The sequence below is a fragment of the Artemia sp. Qi Xiang Cuo genome, chromosome 19, assembly GCF_049724085.1.
Source record: "Artemia sp. Qi Xiang Cuo chromosome 19, ASM4972408v1, whole genome shotgun sequence".
NCBI classification, from domain to species: Eukaryota; Metazoa; Arthropoda; class Branchiopoda; order Anostraca; family Artemiidae; genus Artemia; species Artemia sp. Qi Xiang Cuo.
This window is the reverse complement of record NC_142812.1, coordinates 49087651-49102618: the sequence shown is the minus strand read 5'-3', so window position 1 is coordinate 49102618 and position 14968 is coordinate 49087651. Positions and strand designations below refer to the sequence as shown.

At 32.7% G+C, this 14968-nt stretch overlaps 1 non-coding gene across 1 annotated transcript; it reads left to right on the top strand.

Annotated features, from left to right (window-relative positions):
- The first annotated feature begins 9189 nt into the window (after positions 1-9189).
- Positions 9190-9354, top strand: LOC148940947 (U1 spliceosomal RNA). The gene has a single exon (XR_016143414.1). It is a non-coding gene; the product is annotated as a U1 spliceosomal RNA (small nuclear RNA).
- Positions 9355-14968: the final 5614 nt, after the last annotated feature.

The window sequence follows — 14968 nt, the reverse complement described above, 5'->3', positions numbered from 1 at the left end:
AGTTGGAATATTTCAGTAGTGTTATGTCATGGTTTACCTTGTAACAGTTACATTTTCTTAATTTTTCAAAGTTCATTTTGAATTTCTTTCGTTGAAATGCAAGAGTTGGAATATTTCAGTGGTGTTATGTTGTGCTTTACCTTGTCATAGTTACATGCTCTTGATTTTTCAAAGTTCATTTTGAATTTCTTTCGTGAAATGCAAGAGTTGGAATATTTCATCCAAGTTGAATTTTCAAATTTCAATATTTCAGCCTTCGCCAAGTCGTCCTCAGTGCTAAAAAAACGAAAAAAAATAACAAAATCTAAGTTTTCGAAGGGAACTTGACAAGAAGAGAAAAGATACTGAATAAAAAAAACAGCCAGAAATCAATGAAAAAGGATTCACCAATTAGGTTGAACAAGTATTCTTTGCTTTGCAATGGATTTTGCCTGTCTGCAATTTTGGTTTTCATTAGATATACGGACAGGTGTCTTAAATTAGACTGGGCGAAAATATTGATTGAGTCTTTTAATATTAAGTTGCTATCAAAAGACTCATAGAGCTGAAATTTAGAAGACACGCTCCTTAATCCAAACTAATTTTCAGTTAATATTTGTGTTTTAATTACTCTGCCGCACTAGTAGCAGAGAAATAAGCAAACATAACTAGTAGCAGAGCAAACATAATTGTATAAAGCAAAAAAAACTACTTACTGCGCATATTGCAACGCTAACCAAAAGGTGTTGAGGAGCATAAGAAGGAATGAGAGAGAAGGGCCAAATTATTTCTAGGATCCAACTGACGGGTTTCTTTTGCTTAGTGCCACTTAGCAATAAGTGCCACATGGATTTTTCAAAGTTCATTTTGAATTTCTTTCATTGAAATGCAAGAGTTTGATTATTTCAGAAGTGTTTTGTCATGGTTTACCTTGTAACAGTTACATTTTCTTAATTTTTCAAAGTTCATTTTGATTTTCTTTCGTTGAAATGCAAGAGTTGGAATATTTCAGTAGTGTTATGTTGTGCTTTACCTTGTCACAGTTACATGCTCTTGATTTTTCAAAGTTCATTTTGAATTTCTTTCGTGAAATGCAAGAGTTGGAATATTTCAGTAGTGTTTTGTCGTGGTTTACCTTGTCACAGTTAGGTTCTCTTGATTTTTCAAAATTTATTTTGAATTTCTTTCGTGAATTGCAAGAGTTGGAATATTTCACTAGTGTTTATTCGTGGTTTACCATGTCACAGTTACATTCTCTTAATTATTCAAAGTTCATTTTGAATTTCTTTCGTTTCAGTAGTGTTTTGTCGTGGTTTACCATGTCACAGTTACATTCTCTTAATTTTTCAAAGTTCATTTTGAATTTCTTTCGTTGAAATGCAAGAGTTGGAATATTTCAGTAGTGTTTTGTTGTGCTTTACCTTGTCACAGTTAAATGCTCTTGATTTTTCAAAGTTCATTTTGAATTTCTTTCGTGAAATGCAAGAGTTGGAATATTTCAGTAGTGTTTTGTCGTGGTTTACCATGTCAAAGTTACGTTCTCTTGATTTTTCAAAGTTCATTTTGAATTTATTTCGTGAACTGCAAGAGTTGGAATACTTCATTTGTGTTTATTCGTGGTTTACCATGTGACAGTTACATTCTCTTAATTTTTCAAAGTTCATTTTGAATTTCTTTCGTTTCAGTAGTGTTTTGTCGTGGTTTACCATGTCACAGTTACATTCTCTTAATTTTTCAAAGTTCATTTTGAATTTCCTTCGTTGAAATGCAAGAGAATGAGAATGTATCTGTAATATACATGCAAGAGAATGTAATGTATCTTCAAGAGAAAGAGAATGTATCTGTGACACGGTAAACCCCTACGAAATACTACTGAAATATTCCAACTCTTGCATTTCACGAAAGTAATTCAAAATGAACTTTGAAAAATCAAGAGAATATAACTGTGAAAAGGTAAACCATGACAAAACACTACTAAAATATTCCAACTCTTGCATTTCACGAAAGAAATTCAAAATGAACTTTGAAAAATCAAGAGAATGTAATTGTGACAATGTAAATCACAACAAAACACTACTGAAATATTCCAACTCTTGCATTTCAACGATATAAATCTAAAATTAACTTTGAAAAATCAAGAGAATGTAACTGTAACAAGGTAAACCATGACAAAACACTACTTAAATATTCCAACTCTTGCATTTCAAGGAAAGGAATTCAAAATGAACTTTGAAAAATCACGAAAATGTAACTGTGAGATGGTAAACCATGACAAAACACTACTGAAATATTCCAACTCTTGCATTTCAACGAAAGAAATCCAAAATGAACTTTGAAAAATCAAGAGAATGTAACTGTGAGATGGTGAACCACGACAAAACACTACTGAAATATTCCAACTCTTGCATTTCAATGAAAGAAATTCAAAATGAACTTTGAAAAATCAAGATAATGTAACTGTGGCAAGGTAAACCATGACAAGACACTACTGAAATATTCCAAGTCTTGCATTTCAACAAAAGAAATTAAAAATGAACTTTGAAAAAATTAAGAGAATGTAACTGTAACAAGTTAAACCATAAAAAAAAACTCCTTAAATATTCCAAATCTTTCATTTAACTAAAGAAATTAAAAATTATCATTTAAAAACTTTGAAAAATCAAGAGAATTTAACATTGACAAAGTAAATTATAAAAAAACCCTACCGAAGTATTCCAACCCTTGAATATCACGAAATAAATTCAAAATTAACTTTAAAAAAAATTGAAAAAATCAATAGAATGTAGCTGTGACAAGGTAAACCATAACAAAACACTACTGAAATATTCCAACTCTTGCATTTCACGAAAAAAATTCAAAATGAACTTTGAAAAATCAAAAGAATGTAACTGTGACAAGGTAAAGCACAACAAAACACTACTGAAATATTCCAACTCTTGCATTTCAATGAATGAAATTAAAAAATTAACTTTGAAAAATCAAGAGAATGTAAGTTTGACAAGGTAAACCACAATAATACACTACTGAAATAATCCAACTCTTGCATTTCAATGAAAGAAATTCAAAATGAACTTTGAAAAAATCATTAGAATGTAACTGTGACAAGGTAAACCACGACAAAACACTACTGAAATATTCCAACTCTTGCATTTCAACGAAAGAAATTCAAAATGAACTTTGAAAAATTAAGAGAATGTAACTGTGACAAGGTAAACCACGACAAAACACTACTGAAATAATCCAACTCTTGCATTTTAATGAAAGAAATTCAAAATGAACTTTGGAAAATCAAAAAAATGTAACTGTGACATGGTAAACCATGACTAAACACTAGTGAAATATTCCAACTCTTGCATTTCAACGAAAGAAATCCAAAATGAACTTTGAAAAATCAAGAGAATGTAACTGTGACATGGTAAACCATGATAAAACACTCCTGAAATATTCCAACTCTTGCATTTCAATGAAAGAAATTCAAAATGAACTTTAAAAAATCAATAGAATGTAACTGTAACAAGGTAAACCATGACAAAACACTAATGAAATGTTCCAACTATTGCATTTCAATGAAAGAAATTAAAAAATGAACTTTGAAAAATCAAGAGAATGTAACCGTGACAAGGTAAACCATAACAAAAAACTACTGAAATATTCCAACTCTTGCATTTCAACGATAGAAATCCAAAAATGAACTTTTAAAAATCATGAGAATGTAAGTGTGATAAGGTAAACCACGATAAAACACTACTGAAATATTCCAACTCTTGCATTTCAATGAAAGAAATCCAAAATGAACTTTGAAAAATCAAGAGAATGTAACTGTGACAAGGTAAACCACAACAAGACACTACTGAAATAATCCAACTCTTGCCTTTCACGAAAAAAATTCAAAATGAACTTTGAAAAATTAAGAGAATGTATCTGTGACATGGTAATTCACTACGAAACACTACTGAAATATTCAAACTCTTGCATTTTACGAAAGAAATTCAAATTGAACTTTGAAAAATCAAGAGAATGTAACTCTGACAAGGTAAAGCACAACAAAACACTACTGAAATATTCCAACTCTTGCATTTCAACGAAAGAAATCCAAAATGAACTTTGAAAAATCAAGAGAATGTAACAGTGACAAGGTAAAGCACTACAAGACACTACTGAAATATTCCAACTCTTGCATTTCATGAAAGCAATTCAAAATGAACTTTGAAAAATCAAGAGAATGTAAAAATCCAAAATGAACTTTGAAAAATCAAGAGAATGTTACTGCGACAATATAAACCACGACAAAAAACTACTGAAATATTCCAACTCTTGAATTTCAAGTAAAGAAATCCAAAATAAAATTTGAAAAATCATGAGAATGTAACTGTGAGAAGGTAAACCATAACAAAACACTACTGAAATATTCCAACTCTTGCATTTCAACGAAAGAAATCCAAAATGAACTTTGAAAAATCAAGAGAATGTAACTGTGACACGGTAAAGCACAACAAGACACTACTGAAATATTTCAACTCTTGAGTTTCAACGAAATAAATTCAAAATGAACTTTGAAAAATTAAGAGAATGTATCTGTGACATGGTAAACCACGACGAAACACTACTGAAATATTCCAACTCTTGCATTTCACGAAAGAAATTCAAAATGAACTTCGAAAAATCAAGAGAATGTAACTGTGACAAGGTAAACCTTGACAAAACACTACTGAAATATTCCAACTCTTGCATTTCAAGGAAAGAAATCCACAATGAACTTTTAAAAATAAAGAGAATATAACTGTGACAAGGTAAACCACGACAAAACACTACTTAAATATTCCAACTCTTGAATTTCAAGGAAGGAAATCCAAAATAAACTTTGAAAAATCAATAGAATGTAACTGGGACAAGGTAAACCACGATAAAACACTACTGAAATATTCCAACTCTTGCCTTTGACGAAAGAAATTCAATATGAACTTTGAAAAATCAAGAGAATGTAACTGTGACATGGTAAACCATAACAAAACACAATTGAAATATTCCAACTCTTGCATTTCACGAAAAAAATTCAAAATGAACTTTGAAAAATCAAGAGAATGTAACTGTGACAAGGTAAAGCACAACAAAACACTACTGAAATATTCCAACTCTTGCATTTCAATGAAAGAAATTAAAAAATGAACTTTGAAAAATCAAGAGAATGTAAGTGTGACAGGGTAAACCACGACAAAACATTACTTAAATATTACAACTCTTGCATTTAAATGAAAGAAATTCAAAATGAACTTTGAAAAATCATTAGAATGTAACTGTGACAAGGTAAACCACGACAAAACACTACTAAAATATTCACACTCTTGCATTTGAACGAAAGAAATTCAAAATGAACTTTGAAAAATCAAAAAAATGTAACTGTGACATGGTAAACCATGACTAAACACTAGTGAAATATTCCAACTCTTGCATTTCAACGAAAGAAATCCAAAATGAACTTTGAAAAATCAAGAGAATGTAACTGTGAGATGGTAAACCATGATAAAACACTACTGAAATATTCCAACTCTTGCATTTCAATGAAAGAAATTCAAAATGAACTTTGAAAAATCAAGAGAATGTAACTGTAGCAAGGTAAACACTGTGGCAAGTGATAAAACACTACTGAAATATTCCAACTCTTGCATTTCAACGAAAGAAATTAAAAAATCAACTTTGAAAAATCAAGAGAATGTAACCGTTACAAGGTTAACCATAACAAAACACAACTGAAATATTCCAACTCTTGCATTTCAACGAAAGAAATCCAAAATGAACTTTGAAAAATCAAGAGAATGTAACTGTGACAAGGTAAACCACAACAAAACACTACTGAAATAATCCAGCTCTTGTATTTCACGAAAGAAATTCAAATTGAACTTTGAAAAATCAAGAGAATGTAACTCTGACAAGGTAAAGCACAACAAAACACTACTGAAATATTCCAACTCTTGCATTTCACGAAAGAAATTCAAATTGAACTTTGAAAAATCAAGAGAATGTAACTGTGACAATGTAAACCACAACAAAACACTACTGAAATATTCTAACTCTTGCATTTCAAGGAAAGAAATCCACAATGAACTTTGAAAAATCAAGAGAATGTAACAGTGACAAGGTAAAGCACTACAAGACACTACTGAAATATTCCAACTCTTGCATTACATGAAAAAAAATCAAAATGAACTTTGAAAAATCAAGAGAAAGTAAAAATCCAAAATAAACTTTGAAAAATCAAGAGAATGTTACTGTGACAAGGTAAACCACGACAAAACACTACTGAAATATTCCAACTCTTGCATTTCAAGGAAAGAAATCCAAACTGAACTTTGAAAAATCATGAGAATGTAACTGTGAGAAGGTAAACCATAACAAAACACTACTGAAATATTCCAACTCTTGCATTTCAACGAAAGAAATCCAAAATGAACTTTGAAAAATCAAGAGAATGTAACTGTGACAAGGTAAAGCACAACAAGACACTACTGAAATAATCCAACTCTTGCATTTAAATTAAATAAATACAAATTGAAAATTTAAATACAAAGAGAATGTAAATGTTAAATGTTAAACCACGACAAAACACTACTGAAATAATCCAACTCTTGCATTTCAATGAAAGAAATTCAAAATGAACTTTGAAAAATCATGAAAATGTAACTGTGAGATGGTAAACCATGACAAAACACTACTGAAATATTCAAACTCTTGCATTTCAACGAAAGAAATCCAAAATGAACTTTGAAAAATCAAGAGAATGTAACTTTGAGATGGTGAACCACGACAAAACACTACTGAAATATTCAAATTCTTGCATTTCAATGAAAGAAATTCAAAAGTAAGTTTGCAAAATCAAGAGAAAATAATTATTACAATGTAAAACATGAAAAAACCCTGCTTGATTATTCCACGTCTTACACATCAACGAAAGAAAATAAAAATGAACTTTGAAAAAATAAAGAAAATGTACATGTGACAGGGCAAACCATAAAAAAATGCTACTTAAATATTCCAACTCTTACATTTCACGAACCACGACAAAACACTACTGAAACGAAAGAAATTCAAAATGAACTTTGAAAAATTAAGAGAGTGTAACTGTGACATGGTAAACCACGAATAAACACTACTGAAATATTCCAACTCTTGCAATTCACGAGAGAAATTCAAAATGAACTTTTTTCAATCAAGAGAACGTAACTGTGACATGGTAAACCACGACAAAACACTACTGAAATATTTCAACTCTTGCATTTCACGAAAGAAATTCAAAATGAACTTTGAAAAATCAAGAGCATGTAACTGTGACAAGGTAAAGCACAACATAACACAATTGAAATATTCCAACTCTTGCATTTCAACGAAAGAAATTCAAAATGAACTTTGAAAAATTAAGAAAATGTAACTGTGACAAGGTAAACCATGACAAAACACTACTGAAATAATCCAACTCTTGCATTTCAATGAAAAAAATTCAAAATGAACTTTGAAAAATCAAGAGAATGTAAAAATCCAAAATGAACTTTGAAAAAAAAAGTAAAAAAAAATGTTTGGGGGGGGTGGGGGGTTTCGAGGGAGGGTGGAGGGATATGGGCTGTAGGGATGTTGGAGGGATCGGGTTGAAAGATAGGGGTTGGACGTGGGGTCCAAGTATCAGAAGAAATTTTTTGTCTAGTATGCATCTCAAATCATCGTGCTATGCATATTCTCACGACGATGTCATAAAAATGCCCCGAAACAGGTCACTTTTAACACCTATCAAAAATCAAATTGATAAATCGAATGTGCTTGAACTTGTTCCAGTTCAATGGAATGAACCTGTTACGATATTGTGAGGCTTAACATCAGTTGGGCAATTTCTCAGAAACAATTCATTGGATGTATTTCTAAAATAATAATATGTTCAATGACTTGTTGGTTCAGTCGATTAACATTTCGTTCTTTTACCTTAGGAAATCACTGGTCTCACGTTCGATTCCTACATCAAACCTAAATTTCATAAAAAATCAATGGGAAGATACTTAGAATGTAGAAAATCTTAAAAAAAAGTTAAAAAAAAAGTTAAAAAAAGTTAAAAAAAAGTTAAAAAAAAAGTTAAAAAAAGTTAAAAAAAAGTAAACAAAAAGTTAAAAAAAAGTTAAAAAAAAAATTAATGTAATTATGTAAATTAATTTAATTATGTAAATTAATTAATAATAAATTAATTTATGTAAATTAGTTCAAGGTTAAACATAAGTCAACCACGCCTAACAAATTAAATTACAAAAAGAATTTCACAATTTCAAACAAAGGAAACATTATGCACTTTGAACAGAAACAAGACGAATTTTCACGGTGGTTGAATTCCGGTCATTACACTGTCTGCTTGTATGGTGGTACACTGCGCTTGAAACTGTTATAGCTATATAGGGAGACACCCCGCTCTTAAATATTATAGCTATATGGGTATCATCCCCGTACTTACCATTAATACCAATACTACTAGTAGGCTACAACCTTGAATTAGCCCACTAAAACGTATAAAACTACGATCAATTTCCAGAGTCCTCATGAGCCTATAACCTAGAGCCTAGACTAGTTCAGTATTTGCTAGTTCTCGTCTCCCTCGTAGTTTGGGTCTAGGCCCTAAGGCCCTATCCTGATTCACTCCGTGCCCCCGAAATGTATGTTTTGTTGAATCTAGGGGGTTAAAGGAATCCCGTCAGTCTGGAATTTTCTAAATTTATATTTTGATAGCCTTTAACCTTGAATTCTAAGTAGATCATTATATTTTTATTTCTTAGCTATCTCATTGTGGTATAAGAATAGAACTTTTCTGAAGTTTGAAAAAAAAACATTTCAAACATTTCATAGCCTACCTGTTATTAGGCACAGCAAGTAATTTGACTCCTTTTTCTTTTGCATTTTCTCGATTAATATCGCACCCTTCGAAAAAGCATCGAACGCCCATTCTGGTTGTTAGCCGGCAGCACTTAATAATAATCAGTTTTCTAAGCACAATACTTCTTCTTCATATCCATATCTCACGATTTACTCTTTAATTTCAACCTGCTAATATTCGATAATTTCCCGGTCACTCGTTGCATGAATCACGCTCTAGCATAATTTATTGGCTCGGAGCGATTAAGTAGTACAGCATTTTGCGTCTAGAGGTGCTGAGGTACGCGGGGTCACTTTTGGAGAGTTTTGTCAGTACTTGTTCCGTAGGTGATTATACTTTGATCATGAAGGAGGCGCTCCCAGGGTGAGGCCTTTACATTGCTCTTTGGATTGACTGAACCCCGTGATTACTCCTAATCGGTGTAATTCGACTGCGTAATTTGTGGTAATGGGGGACTGTGTTCGCGCCGACCTATGTCCACACTCTGTAAATTTCTGTCCTTTGGGCCTCTTTTGTATGTTACATATTTATAAATTGTTAAGAAAAGCACACAATTTGATATTGTTAAGACAATAATGGGACATGTAAAATTGATCATTGGGCCCTTTTGAAAAAATGAATTTCTTGATATACTTACATGTTTGAAATATTACGGAAGAATTGTGCCTAAAATCCCAAGCATATGAGAGAGTTGGGGGTATGCTCTATAGATTCCTAATGCATTTTGTCTTTGAAAATACTCTGTAATTATTAAATACTGATTTTTAAATTGAACTAGGAATCGAATCAAATTGCTGAAATTTAGATTAAGTCACAAAGGCTAATCTTAAAAAAGTGAAATGCCCTTGGTCCCCCCACATTTCAGCAAGTCAATTGCGTTGGCAATATATAAAACTAAAAATTCCTTCACTACCGCCAAGCTTCTTGGAATTTTTAAATAGGGGGGCCTTTGGCGACAGCCATTGATCGACCACTCAGTTAAATTACAATTATTTTTGGTCTGATTACTCAATATTTATGTTATATTCTGTGGATGTAGTTTTTGTACCATGAGAGAGAGAGAGAGAAATTTATTCTAAACAAACAATCAATTTAACATAAGTTTAGAGGCCACCCCAAGAAGTAAAAACATGTCCAAGGGGGTGGCAAAAATACACAAACATAACAAAACAATAAAAAAAACGAAAAAATAACCTATCTATATCACAGTCCCCAAACAACACAACAAACCTTAAACCTTAACATTTTCATTAAATTTACTATCATATTCATAATCATCACCCCCAGGAGCCATAAAAATTTACCAATATCATTATTAAAAAAAAAAACAACCTAAAATTCATACTTACTAAAAAGCATCCCTTTAATTACTATCTTAAACAAAGAAATATCACCTATATTTTTTATATTTTGATCAAGGTGGTTCCAACTTCTGATCCCCATGTGAAGCAAGGAAAACATCGATCGGGCCGAAACTACCAGTGGAATATTAATCTCTGCAGATGACCTAGTATCATAATCATGGACAGAAGATCTCAGGTTAGCCAAGCCATTAAAACACGGGAGGTTTATATCCCTCTGAATCCTAAAAATGAATAGAAGTGTATACAACTCCCGTAATCTGGAAGCTGGCAGTATCTTTACACGCTCATACACGGTTTGACCCTTGCTGTGAGGGCTGTGGGGGGGAGGGGTTGTCATTCTTAAAGACCTAATTTCCAAAATTTTCAACTACGTTGAATAAAATGGCAATCTAAAAATTTTGATTGGATGTGTTTAGAGAAAAGGCGGGCGTGAGAGTGGGGTTAATTGCCCTAAAATCACTTTCGACTAATAAAAAAGGAACTAGCCCTTTGCACTTCCAACCGAATGAGCCCTTTTTCAAGTTTCTACGACAAAGATTTCAATATAAGTCGTATATGCCCCTAGGGCATAACTTATAACCCTTACCCTGACGACTGTGTGGGGAATGTCCTGCTCAAAGGTATAATTTCCTGAACTTTAAACTGCGTGGAACAAAATGGATATCTCAAAACTTTGATTGGATGTGTTTGGGGAAATTGTGGGCGTGGAAGAGGTGTTAGTTGCCTTCGAATCACTTTCGACCATTAAAAAGGGCATTAGCCATTTCAATTTCCAATCGAATGAGCCTTTTTGAAGTTTCTACGACGTGTTCTATACAAACCTTATATGCCCCCAGTTTTCTTAAACTTATTTTATACCCCTCCCTCCATAAAAATATTCTGGACACGGCCCTATTGGGGGGGGGGCAAAAAGTATTCTTTAGAGTCCAGGGAGGGGAATTTCGTTGTCTTTTAAATTTCTTTAACAAACATACGTAAAAACAACATGCCGACTTACTATTAATCAATTTAAATGGGTGCGTAGTTAGCAAGGACAAGGGTGACATGTTTGATTTTACCATTTGTGCTTTAGTTTATAAGATATAAGGGGTTTTCAGTGACATTTTCTGGACAGAAGTGTTTGAGTATATTATATATATATATATATATATATATATATATATATATATATATATATATATATATATATATATATATATATATATATATATATATAGCTGAGATAGGTACGCCAAAAACTAGTCGCAAAATAAACGGACCAACATTAAGCACACCCAGAAATGCAAGAAATGCAAAAATTGATATGACCGATCATGCAATATTTTCATCGCCAACATCAACCAAGTCAAATAAGTCAACCAACGGGAGGGAATATACCCCACGAAAGCAGGCATTAAATCGGACAATAAAGCACCAAGAGAAGAAAATAAAACGATGTAAAAGGTCACTTATCGCGTTCAAAGTACAATGAAAAATGCGAAGACAGGTTTAGAATCCGAACAAGAAGCATTATATTTTGTTGTGAGTCATCTATCTGGAATAGCGCTTTATTTATTTAAGTGCCAAATTTGAAGAGCCATGATAAAAAGACGATTTACTGAGGAAGAAAAAACAAGGGGCTTGGTGTTTTCTTCCTATCTCCGAACGGGTACAAAAAATTGCTTCGTGAGAAAATTTTCTACGTTCCGTCGGTGCATACTTTACAGAGGCGTCTTATGAGTGTCGAAGTGGTGGAAGGTCTTAACAAAAGTGTTTTTGAGATGCTGAAGCAAAAAACTGCAGCAATGGATGAAACAGAAATAATTTGCACCATTGCCGTTGATGATGTATTTTGCACCAAAACCTGGAATGCAGTATGATCGTAGCCGTGATAGCGTAGAAGAACTTTGTCTATTAGGAGCATTCAAATACGCAACAGTGGTCAAGTTGCAGGGACTAAAACCACACTGGAAATCACCACTAGTGTATTTTTATAGTGTTTCAGACCCCAAAAATGAGAAACTAAGAAATTTTTTTTTTTAGGCGATAGATAGGTGTCAAGAGGTAGATATTATCGTAAAGGCAATAATTCCAGACCAGGGTGGAAACTACCGAGGATTAAAAAAGGATATCGGCGTCAAGAAAAAAGTTCCTTTTTTTCTTAGAAATGGTGAAAAAGTATATTTCATTTACGAATCCTCTCACTTGTTGAAAAGTGTCCGAAACAATCTCTTAAAGTCTGACATCATTTTAAGTAAGCAGTGACAGGCATCTTAGAGATACATTGTGAGTTTTTTCAAGGTGGATCAACGTCATCGATTTAGGACAGCTCCGAAACTTCAAAAGCGTAATATATTTCCAACAAATCTCGACAAAATGAGGGTTAAAGTCGCTACTCATGTTTTCAGCCACTCAGTGTATGCTGGGATCAATTTTTACGTGAGTAAAGGTTTGTTACATCCGAAGGCCGCAGGAACAGCAAAGGTTGTAAATTTCTTTGATAAGCTGTTCGACTGCGTTAATTCTCTTGGATTTTTAGAAAAAAATGTATAGACGCCCAATTTGTAGGGAAGCGCATCATTCCAGTTTTTGAAGTCGGCCAGTTCATTTTTAGGCGAATTAAAATTTGTTAATAGTGTAGGGAAAGATGTTGGGAAAACAATCTATTGCATAGAGGGATGGCAGCTGACTATTTCTGCCATCCTCGGTCTAGCAGAAGATTTGATGAAGCATGGGTTTAAATATGTTTGCACAAGGCGACTTAACCAAGATAGTCTAGAGCATTTCTACGGCTTAGTCCGACGCTCTGGGGGTTTAAAAGATAAGCCTACTACGTCGCAATTCTCCTGCCTTTACAAACAAGCAACGTTTAGAAGCTTTTCAGTTTCTTCAAATTCGACGAGGAATTGTGAAGCACTTTCTTTCCATCAATCTCTTTTATCCGAAGTTTTTTCATTACTTAACCCTCATGCAAAAAGGATTGTGCAAGCCGGACGTGATAGCAGCGACATCCATGAGCCTCACGAGTTTGATTTTGATGAGAATGTTGAGGTTTTCACCTTAACAGGGGAATCAAATTTTGCGTACGTAGTGGGGTTTTCTGTGCAAAAGGTTCGGGAAAAGCATTCTTGTGAAAAGTGTAGAACTGGGTTATTTAAATCAGGCATTTCTCTTTTTGATTCATTGTTTGATTTCATGCGGATGAAAGCTTATGAAGAAGCCAATTCAGACTTCTCAAACCTTTTTGTTCCTGCAATCTCCTTGATTTAGTATTGGAAAAAACTTGACTACATAATCCAGACTGAAATGAAGCACTGCTGGAACGAGGGAATCGTACGGCGACCATGGGAAAGAGCGTCCCAACTGTTAATCCCAATTTCGTGTGACCTATTTCCTCGCGAGTGTTTTGTACAGTATTTTTTTTCGAATGTGCATCTTCCACATCACTAAATTTGAAAACCAGAAGATGGAAAGAAGTGCTCTATGCGGAAATAATAAAAGCAGCTAAGTTAAAAGGATTCACTTTTAAATATTTTTCATTCAGTGGTTAACCATATTTATTTGTTGTTATATTGTTTGAATTTGCTAAAAATGTCTTTGGATTATTCTAAAAAGAATTTTTCTAAAGCTGTGGTACTTCTAGCGATTCTCTATTCTCTTAAAACTATTTTACAGAAATGAAAAATATTTTATAGAATGTTTGCCAATTATGATTTTGGAATGGAAAATTATTCAGCGAATTAATAAGTTGGGATTATTTATTTTCTTGTTTCTTTTATTCTGTTGCAATTTAAAAAAAAAAGAAAAAATTGGAAGAACTATTAAAACAGCGGTCATGTACGATTAAACCGCATCTGCAAACCCACTTCTGATCAAGATTATAATTATCCTAATTGTTCTCGAAACTCATTTCAACGTTCCGTAGTAGTATTTTTCACAAGAATGTCATATGTTTGTTTTTATCAATCAATAGTAATTCCCTCTCGTCTTTTTTGCTTTTTAGCTTTTTCTTTGATCGGCAAGTAGCGATGATGTTCCACGAGAAAATCCGTAAACGCTTCGAAGGAGAAGTGAAAGAACTCTAGAGAATAGCATATTAATTTTCAAACGAAATTGTTTTAAAACAAACTTCATCGTTTTCATTTTTCTTTCCATTATATAATAAAGTCCACTTTTATTTGTCTGTTTCGTATTACTCGTATATAGGACTAATCTGGTTTCAAATAAGCTCTGAAAAAGCGAGCTAAATTTTTGCGAAACGGAAAAAAAAATCTGAATCAGTTGACGAGTGCTTCATACTATAATTAATTTTGCAGCGTATAACAATAAAAATACAAGTATAAGTTGCTCATGAAACAAAGCATCCCATATTTTTGTGCTTTTTTTGCTCTGCTTCAGAAGAATATAGTGTGCCTATATTAGCACATCCCGGCCGCCAATCAAGGAGCTTAGGGGACACACAAGAAATAAATTTCGTTCGGTTCTCAACCAAATTAAATAAAAGTAGATTATATAAAATGCTATCAATACAATTTAAGCGGCTAATTTCTTTAATTCAGTTGTCATGCAATGGAAGGAAAAATAAATTATCATATTTTCAATTTTTGACGTCAATAACATTGAGAAAAAGGGATAGATTAGAGAAAGATGAAAACAATTTTAATAATCAAATCAATTTTCCATTCGGTATCCGAGTATTTACGCGTAGCACTCTCAAATCGTAAATATAGGCGTGATAAATGGGTGT